Source organism: Scylla paramamosain, unplaced genomic scaffold (assembly GCF_035594125.1).
Source record: "Scylla paramamosain isolate STU-SP2022 unplaced genomic scaffold, ASM3559412v1 Contig10, whole genome shotgun sequence".
In the NCBI taxonomy this organism is placed as follows: Eukaryota; Metazoa; Arthropoda; class Malacostraca; order Decapoda; family Portunidae; genus Scylla; species Scylla paramamosain.
This window is the reverse complement of record NW_026973675.1, coordinates 1,405,001-1,414,633: the sequence shown is the minus strand read 5'-3', so window position 1 is coordinate 1,414,633 and position 9,633 is coordinate 1,405,001. Positions and strand designations below refer to the sequence as shown.

Here is a 9,633-nt window from a genome sequence, read left to right as displayed (position 1 = left end):
CCATTTCTACTACTACTACTACTACTACTACAACTACTACTACTACTACTACTACTACTACTACTGCTACTGCTACTACTGCTGCTACTACTACTACTACTTCCACCACCACCACCACCACTACTGTAACTCTCTCTCTCTCCTCTCTCTCTCTCTCTCTCACGCTCTCTCTTCTCTCTCTCTCTCTCTCTCTCTCTCCTCTCTCTCTTTCTCTCTCTCTCTCTCTCTCTCTCTCTTCGCTCTCTCTCTCTCTTCTCTCCTCATCTCTCTCTCTCTCTCTCTCTCTCTCCTCTCTTCTCTCTCGTCTTCTCTCTCTCTCTCATCTCTCTCATCTCTCTCTCTCTCTCCTCTCTCTCTCCTCTCATTCTCTCTCTCTCTCTCTCTCTCTCCTCTCTCTCTCAGCATGCTCTGGAGGAACTTAATTATGAGCAATGGAGAGCGCCATGTCATGAGCCCCGCAGTTCCCTCCCTTGGAATTACCTTTGGCAAAATTGCTACAACCTCGCAAACTCGCGGATAGGCCATTTCCTTTTTATACTTTCCTCAAAAGTTGGTGGGCGCCGTCGTGTAAGCGAGCGAGTGAGCGTGTAGTACATGCCTGTACATCAAACTTTGCTGGAAGTGTTGGGTTGTGCACTACTAAAATATATATGAGGTGCTGGTGGAGGAAGGGGAGTAGGCGGTATATGTGATGAGGAGGTATGCATGGAGGCTGGTGCGTGATGGGGAGGGTTAGGTGTGTGTGTGTGTGTTGGGGCTGTGGGTGTGTTGGGAGGAATAAGTCTGAGTGTACGTGTGTGTGGGTGTCAGTCAGTGGGGGGATAGGAGTGTGTGTGTCTGTGTGTGTGTGTGTGTGTGTAAGGTGCAGCGGGAGGGGCCACGCCAGCAGCACACTCATGCTCCAGATAGAAGAGTGTCAAACGCCTGAAAGGAAAAGCATCACGGAGAAGGAGCGAGTGTCGAAACCCTGGCGCTGCTCCCTCTGCCGTCGCCACGGCAGAGATTATTATAGGATTTTCCTGTTTTAATATTTTCATTTATAGTTATTCCTTCTCTTCTTTCTTTTCCTTCGTCATAAGTTTCATCATATATATATATATTATATATATATATATATATATATATATATATATATATAATATATTATATATATATATATATATATATATATATATATATATATATATATATATATATATATATATATATAATCATTATTTTCACAATTATTATCTTAATTTTAGTTGATTTTAACAAATTTATTTATTTTTAACATTTTGTATTACTGCTTTTTTACTCAACCACAATTGTTATGCCTTTTCATAATTTTGTAGCGGCGCCACATGACCGAGATGTTGTAGCGCCAAATCTTTAAATCGCTGACGAAAACTCAAATATTCCATTGTTTTAGTCTTTCAAAGTCCATGCGTGTGTCTGCATAACCTCCCTGAGAGTTAGAGTGACAGTCCCGACGCTACTCGTTCTCCTCTGCCTGTAAATAATGCAGTGGTGGGCTGGTGGTCTAAAGGCTGACTTCGATCCCTCCTCACGGTAGTTTCTCTGCTGTGAAGTTAGTTTCTGTCATAATGCGTCCGCTCCACCTGACCTTGCTGCTGCGCTGGGCCTTGACTCAGTCTGTACCTCATGGCAGTGTCCAGGTATTAGACGTAGCTCTCTCTCTCTCTCTCTCTCTCTCTCTCTCTCTCTCTCTCTGTGTGTGTGTGTGTGTGCTACACTTCCCAAAAGGACTGCAATACCAAAAAAATCTACAAATAGAGAGTCATGGGAAAAAAAAAATAAAAATGTGTACAATTGAAGTGAGTAATCCTTACTGGTTAAAAAAAGGACTTCTTCGTCACACACGGAAGGAGAGAATAGATTGCCTTTGTCCTTTTCAGGCTGCTAAATTATTCAGGAGACTGGAGCACAAACGCATCTATATGAAAAGTAGGCAGTCATAAGAAAAGTGTCTGCAATTAAAGGGATAAAAAAATAAATAGGATGTTAATTTTGTTTCTCTTTAGGCTACAGAGATATTAAAGGGACTGCAAGTCTAAAAAAAAATATATTGTAAAAATTGTGCAGCACTGTAGGGACTTTTCCTGCCTTGAAACAAAGGAAGAGAGAGAATAAGAGGCTAATTTTGTCCTCTTTGGGCTACATTATAAAAGGGACTGCAGTACAAACGCATAGCTAAATAAATATGTTGTAAAAACTGTGCAGCATTGTAGGGACTTTTCCTGCCTTGAAACAAAGGAAGAGAGAATAAGAGGCTAATTTTGTCCTCTTTAGGCTCCATGATACAAGGGAATGCAGTACAAACGCAAGTCTCAACAGTAGAGAGTCAAAACCATCCAGCACTCAGTGGCCCCATCGCGCTGGTCAGTAGAGGACCCGAGGCCATCAGACGCAGCGGAACCTTTCTGGGTCGTAAGGTGATAGTCCGGGGGACGTAAATAGGTGAGCATCCGGTGTGTGTCAGATAATCCAATACTTGCTTAAAGGTCAGGGAAATTGAGCACACCAGACACGCTCCACATTACACAAGCTCTCGTCTTCACCTCCATTCATTTCAGCCAGACGACGCGAGGAGGAAAGTGCGGGAGACTGGAATGAAGCGACTGGAGAGTTATGAAGGATGAGTATGAAGATTCTTTGTCTTTTTATTGATTGATTTATTTATTCATTCATTTATCTGTTTGTTTATTTATTTATTTTATTTATTTACTTATTTGTCTGGTGTGGGTTTGTGTCTCTAAGGTGTTGGGTCTGCTTGTCTTCTTTCTCAGATTTACAGTATAATCTTTGAAGCAATACTCACATAAATGGGCACTGAATGTTTAGTAAAGCTCCCCAAAGATTTACACTATCGTTGTTCAAGCAATGCTCACCAGAGTGGGGACAACGTTTAGTAAAGCTTCCCAAGTGTAGGTAGTTTAATGTTTACTTAGTAAAACCACCGCGGGTTACTGAAAGAAAATGGTTCTCTCATAAGAGCGCAATGATGATTAATTTGGTCTCTTTCTTTATTTTTTTTATTTTATTATTTACTTATTTTTTGTTAATGGTAATGCATGACGTGAGCTGCAGCATCACCATTATGGACACACTCTTCAAGACCCCCATTATTGTCTTCTCTGTGTGAAATGCGTAGGGAAAGTACTTATAGAACACCAAATCCGAACTGTGGCCCCGGTATTTTGTGTTACTGGCCAGTGTTCAGTTATATGATGCTGCAAAGGGTTTTCGGGTCCTCCAGGCTCACTTCCCTAACCTTGCTCTGTACTCTCGCTCTTCCTTCTTACAAGCAGAAAGTGAGTCCATTGCAATATGAAAAGAATATAAAAAAAGGTGCCAGATTATGAAGAAATGCAGTTGTAGTGTAGAATATTACTAATATTGTACCGAAATGCATTATTCATAGATATTTTGAAACTTTTAAAGCATTCTGCACATCTTACCGTGTTGTTTTATATTTGACAGTGCCGCCGAAGTCCCGAGCGGCTTCGAGACAAGGAAGAGAAGCTCCGCGACTCACTTGAGCCAGTCAGTCAGTGGTCAGTGGCGTCAGCTTTGTTGTGGTGTACGCGTGAGTCTTGTGTTTTCTTGAACGCTTTTTTGGGCTTTAGGTGAACCAAAACTCTCCCAAAGCCTGTCCACAGTGGTCAGCAGGTATGTTAACCTGGTAATGAGTGTATTTGGACATATACTGCTAGTGAAACTGGTGTGTCATGCCTCGCTTGGCTGGTAGGAAGCAAACGGTTGAAGAATCAGTTGCCAGACCATTAATAACTAACATTTTCTTAATTTTGCATATTTACTAGTTCTTGTATTTCATATGACTATCTAGGATGTAAGTGTTTCCAGTGCCATTAATCTAAAGGAATGGTGCTCGAAATGGGAGCTTGTAAGGCTGAGGGACACGAAAATAGGCTTGAGTGTTGGCGAGAGTGGGCGGTGCGCCTACTGTTTAGGCGTCTCTGCCCCTCATCAGTCACCACGCATCCCGCCGCTGTCACAGCATTCCCCGGTATATTACACTTGTTTCTGGAATGTTTACCGTAATGTCTGCAATCAGGAATCATCGTAAACATTAACCATTGTTGTCTTTCTGACCACCAGCACATCCTCTGCCGTTCCACCTTCTACCACTCCGATGTTATCTTCCACTTCCTTGTCGCTGTTTGATCCTCCATCACTTTCATAACCATCATCCACTGCCTTTCCCTCATCACCACATCCTTCACCTCCACCACATCAACTCACTCCACTTCATCAACTCATTCACACGAGGAATCATGTGTGGAGCCAAGAGTGAGAGAGCTGAGGTGAATCAACACTCTTTAGTAGAATCACTGTTCATCTCATTAAATTGAGAGTGACTTGTTGCCATGGGTTTATCTTTACCCCCACCAGCCCCACCCCAACCCAGCCTCCCCCCAGCCTTACCTCCCCTAGTCTCACCTCCCCAGCCCCATCTTTCCAGCTCATTGTTCCTAGTTTCGCCTCCCCAGCCTCACCTTCCCAGCCTTCCCTAGCCTCACCTCGTCAGTCTAACCTCCACAACCCTGTCTTTCTAGCCTCGCCTCCTCTCTCCTGCTTACCTTGCCAACCACCCCCAGCTTCTCCACTCCCCAGCTTTAGTAGTAACGACCCCCGCAGGCCACGTAATTGCACGAGTCATTACCTTTTTTTTTTTTTTTTTTTGTGTGTGTGTGTGTGTGTGTGTGTGTGTGTGTGTGTCCACGAAGAGGCCAGGAAGCAGCAGCAGAATTGGCCTTTAGGTATTTACATTGACTTATTTGGATAACGTGAATATCAAGCATCTCATTTATGCTTGAGGTGGGATTAGGTTAGCGGATGTTAGCTGGTTGTCTGTCTGTCTGTTTGTCTATCTGTTCATTAGTCTTTGTCCCGATACATCAATGTATTTTCTTTTTTTCTATTTACCTCAGTTTTGTTCTGTATCTATCTGTTTTTCTTTCTCTGCTTCTATCTATGTATATATCTATCTTTCTATATGTATCTGCTGGTCTAATTTCATCAATCTATTTATATGTCTGTTATCTACTTATATAACTTCTCATTGCTCTCTCTGCTTGTCTAATTTCTTCCATTTATATGTCTGTTGTCTACCTATACAGTTTCTCACTGCTCTCTCTCTCTCTCTCTCTCTCTCTCTCTCTCTCTCTCTCTCTCTCTCTCTCTCTCTCTCTCTCTCTCTCTCTCTCTCTCTCTCTCTCTCTCTCTCTCTCCTCTCTCTCTCTCTCTCTCTCTCTCTCTCTCTCTCTCTCTCTGGTAGGCTCTGTGGTACGTCGTTCGTGTTGCAGTCTGAAGGTTACGCGTTCGATCATGGAAACCTTTTTCGTCACCTTCACGTGGATGTTGCGGCGTCATAACTCACTTAGAATCATTGATGCAGTGAGGCGCTGGTCACTGCACCGCGGGGGCGCTTCGATCATGAATACTATCGTGCGGGAAAATTGGTAACTTCCAGTAAAGTGTCCACCTAGTGTTAAGAAAGTGAGAGGAAGAAATGTTTGCCAACGCCCTTCATAAGGAGACCAAACGAACTGGAATAGACCAGAGAACCTCACGAGAATAAAACCTTTTGCTTCACATTTGGATTAAATTGTTGGACTTGCCTATAGACTCCCACACTCTGGCGTCTTGAGAGTTTTTTTTTTTTTTCACGAAGTTTCACTGCATGAATACAAAAATAAATTCAACCTCTTCCCTCTCACTCACAGTCTTCAAGGAACATTGTAGTTTTTGTTATCCTTGGCACGAGCTCTTAAATGATAATACTAATAAAAAAAAAGAACAATAAAATATATATATATAATCCAGTAAAGATTTCCCTCCCACTTGTAGTCCTCATTTTCTAAGGTCTCCACGGCAGGTCTTAACGCAGGTTGCAGGAAACTGAGGGCAGAGTCTTTTTTTTCTATAGCCTTTGTTCTACTATTAATATTCATTCTGTGTCGTGGGTCAGGAAGTGTTAAGTTGATATTTTCTCGTGTCTTAATTCTACACAATTCTAAAAACATTTTTTCTGTAAAGTGATGAAAAACGAGTCAGTTCTGTACCTTCAGTTTTTGTTTCATTAATACGAATCCCTGCGCTATGTAAATATAGTAATGTTTAACAGATATTTTTGGAGGGGCTTTTTATATTGTTCAGCACATAATCTTAGCCACGTTCCTTCACAGTGAGGAGGGATGCATAGTCTGTATCCCTAGCCTTTGTTGTACTGATACCATTCCTTCTGCCGTAACTTCAGTAGTTTCCACGAAATATTTTTTCTCACTTTGAAAGTTCTTTACGACATAAATCTCAAACATGTTCTTGAAAAGTGAGAAAACAGGATTACTTCTCTCTGTCCTTTGTTTTACTCCTACGATTCCTTCTGTTTCCTTGGTTCGATAATCTCAAACTGACATTTTCTCGTTTTCGTAATTCCTCAGGGGAGAAATTTCAAGCATGTCCTTCAGAGCGGGGAGGCCTGTGTCTTGTTTACCTTTAAACTTTGCTCTGGTGATGTGATTTGTTCTGCGATGTAACGTTAATAGTCTTCAGTACACATCTTCTACTTTGCTTTAATAATACCATTCCATCTGGTATGTGTGTCTTAAGCTGATATTTTATTGTATTCTCAGTTTTTAGGAGAAAAGTGAGGAAATCTTTAACCTTTCTTCTAGTAATGCGATTCCTTCTCTTACGTCCCCTAGGAAGTCTTAAGTTTAATTTTCTTGTTTATATATATATATATATATATATATATATATATATATATATATATATATATATATATATATATATATATATATATATATATATATATATATATATATATATATATATATATATATATATATATTTATTTATTTATTTATATGTATTGTTTATATGTATTGTTTTGGTAATACGATTCTTTGTGGTTTGTGACTGAAGTATTGTTTTTGTAAGGTCTTTAAGACAGAATTTCACCACGTGCCTGGAGTGTGAGGCGGGAAGAGTCAGTTCTTTATCGTTGGCCTTTTGTTCTTTTTATTTCATCACGACAGAATCTCGGCCACTTCCCTGAAAAGTGACGACCAACGAATACATGACTTAATTGTGGGTTTGTTATACTAATGTGATTCCTTTTGTTGTGTAAGTTAGTGAGTTTAAGTGATGTATTCTCGTTTTTTTTAATTCTTCTTGACTATTTTCAACCACGTTCCAGAAAACTAAGGAAGGATTAGAATTCCTTATCTCTGCCTTGTAATGTGGCAGTGCAAATCCTTCTCTGATGTAGATTTTACGTTTTTTTTTTTATTTGATTATCGGAATTGTTGTGGGCAGATTGCAAACCATGTTCATTAGGAAAAGTTTTATCAGTATTTAAGGAAATATTTCATTTTTCTCTCGCCAAACTTTGGAGGACACTAATCTGAGCCACGTTCAAGGTGAAGGCTTCGTTTCATGGAATAGAAAAGGGTGTGTTTTGTTAATGTATAGTGGTAGATTCATCCCAGAGCGTGTCTTTACAAGCTAGGGAGTCTTAGGCAAACATTTTCTTTTCTTCTTCAATTCCTCTGGATAGAAATCTGAGCCACATTCCTGGGAAAGTGAGAAGAAGTTTGTGTTTTCTTTATTTATTGCGTTAGTTTTATTTCCAGGGCTCATTTTTGACACGTAAGTATATGTTTTATTTTTATTTATTATTCTTTTGATGAGGGAGGTGGACGTGACCAGAGTTTGAACTGAGCAGATTGAAAAGACTAGCGTTAACTGACTGAACCATGAGGCACTTGTTTTGTGCGTGTCAGCAAGCTACTGGCTCGAGTACTTCAGCCTTTTTAGTGTTTATCTTATCGATGGTCAGTGAAATTCGGTACTGTTCGGAACGGAACGGAAGAAAAGAGTGGGGGAAATAAAAAAGAACAATATAGAGAGAGAGAAATTTGGGTGAATACGGGATGAAACAATGGGGAGAAAGACAGCTGGTACTGCTCGAACCCCTTGACTTACGTGACTTTTCATCAGCCTTTGTGGAATGATATAAAGTGTGGCTGTCAAAGACACTGCTGGCAGCGTAAAGGATGACAGGATACTTCACACCTTTTGTGCTTGTTTCATTGCTGGTCACTTAACAAAAAAATGTGTGTGTGTGTGTGTGTGTGTGTGTGTGTGTGTGTGTGTGTGTGTGTGTGTGTGTGTGTGTGTCCGTGTGTCTGTGTGTCTGTGTGAATGTATGTGTTTTATTCATTCAGCACTAGGAAGCAGACAAGTATTAAAACAGTTTCTCTATTTACTAGTGATGAAAATGGTAGAACACACACACACACACACACACACACACACACACACACACACACACACACACACACACACACACACACACACACACATTTAAGGACATCACACGTTGGTAGAGTAGCTGTTAATCCATTAACTGAGGATTACATTGGCGGGGCGCGAGGCAGTTTGATATAATGGGTGTGGCACATAAACAGCTGCGGTGCTCTTTGGTGTATACATTTGCTTGGTGTCAACACAGTTACGTACTTAATAACTTGCTGCTTCGTTCTCCGACATGGTCTGTATTTCCTGCTGTCTGTGACTGGAGCTGTTTCCACACACAAGTGTTCTCAATGAAAACTACATTGCCTTTCTTTCGGATCTACCTTTTTTTTTTTTTTGCGGGAAAGAATGACTTTGTGAACCATTATCTTGCCCTCATTCCTTCACCGCTCATCCAGATTTATATATATATATATATATATATATATATATATATATATATATATATATATATATATATATATATATATATATATATATATATATATATATATATATATATATATATATATATATATATATATATACTCCTTCACCTCGGAGTCCTCATCTGGGAAGGGGACCACAAATGTCCCCAGGTTGGACTGCTCTTCAGATATCGACTAAGTGTCTTGACAACCCCCCCCAACTTTTTTCCATAAACTTGTGCAACATTCGCGGTCTAAGATCTAATTTCCAATCTGTAGAACACCACCTCTCCTCTTGTAAACCTCATCTTCTTCTCGTCACTGAAACACAAGTGTCTGACGCAACAAACATTTTCAAATTATTTACAAAACTACAGTGCAAATATAGTTATGGTTATATTTCTGCGTCACATGTACAGAGAGAGAGAGAGAGAGAGAGAGAGAGAGAGAGAGAGAGAGAGAGAGAGAGAGAGAGAGAGAGAGAGAGAGAGCTTTGCGTGTCTATATTAATTAAAAATTCTTGAGAGAGATTTTAGAAGTTTCTATTAAACCTTGCCTGAGGGGATATGGAAGAAGGGAGAGGGGAGGAAGGGGGAAGGGAGAGGTGAGAGGGAGGATGGGAAGGGGAACGAAGGGGGAGAGAGGGAGGGAAGGGAGGAAGGAAAGGGTTGAAGAAAAGAGGAAAGTTAAGGAAGAGATGATTGCTGTGTTATCATGTTCTGTTTATCTATTTATTAATTAATTTATTTATTTACTTATTTTTATAGGTGAGAATTGCGATTGTGAAGGAGCATTTTTGTTTGTTTGTTTGTTTGTTTGTTTGTTCTTGTTTGACCTGCCTTTCGTTCCTCGTTTCTTTGTTTTATATTGTTTGTAT

At 40.2% G+C, this 9,633-nt stretch overlaps 1 long non-coding RNA gene across 1 annotated transcript in view; it reads left to right on the top strand.

Annotated features, from left to right (window-relative positions):
- The first annotated feature begins 2,296 nt into the window (after positions 1 to 2,296).
- The window catches only part of LOC135096994 (uncharacterized), a 39,419-nt gene continuing 32,082 nt past the window's right edge, over positions 2,297 to 9,633 (top strand). The window contains exons 1-3 of the long non-coding RNA XR_010265247.1: positions 2,297 to 2,460; positions 2,577 to 2,642; positions 3,484 to 3,672. This is a non-coding gene — a long non-coding RNA (uncharacterized LOC135096994). The remainder of the gene's footprint in view (positions 2,461 to 2,576; positions 2,643 to 3,483; positions 3,673 to 9,633) is intronic.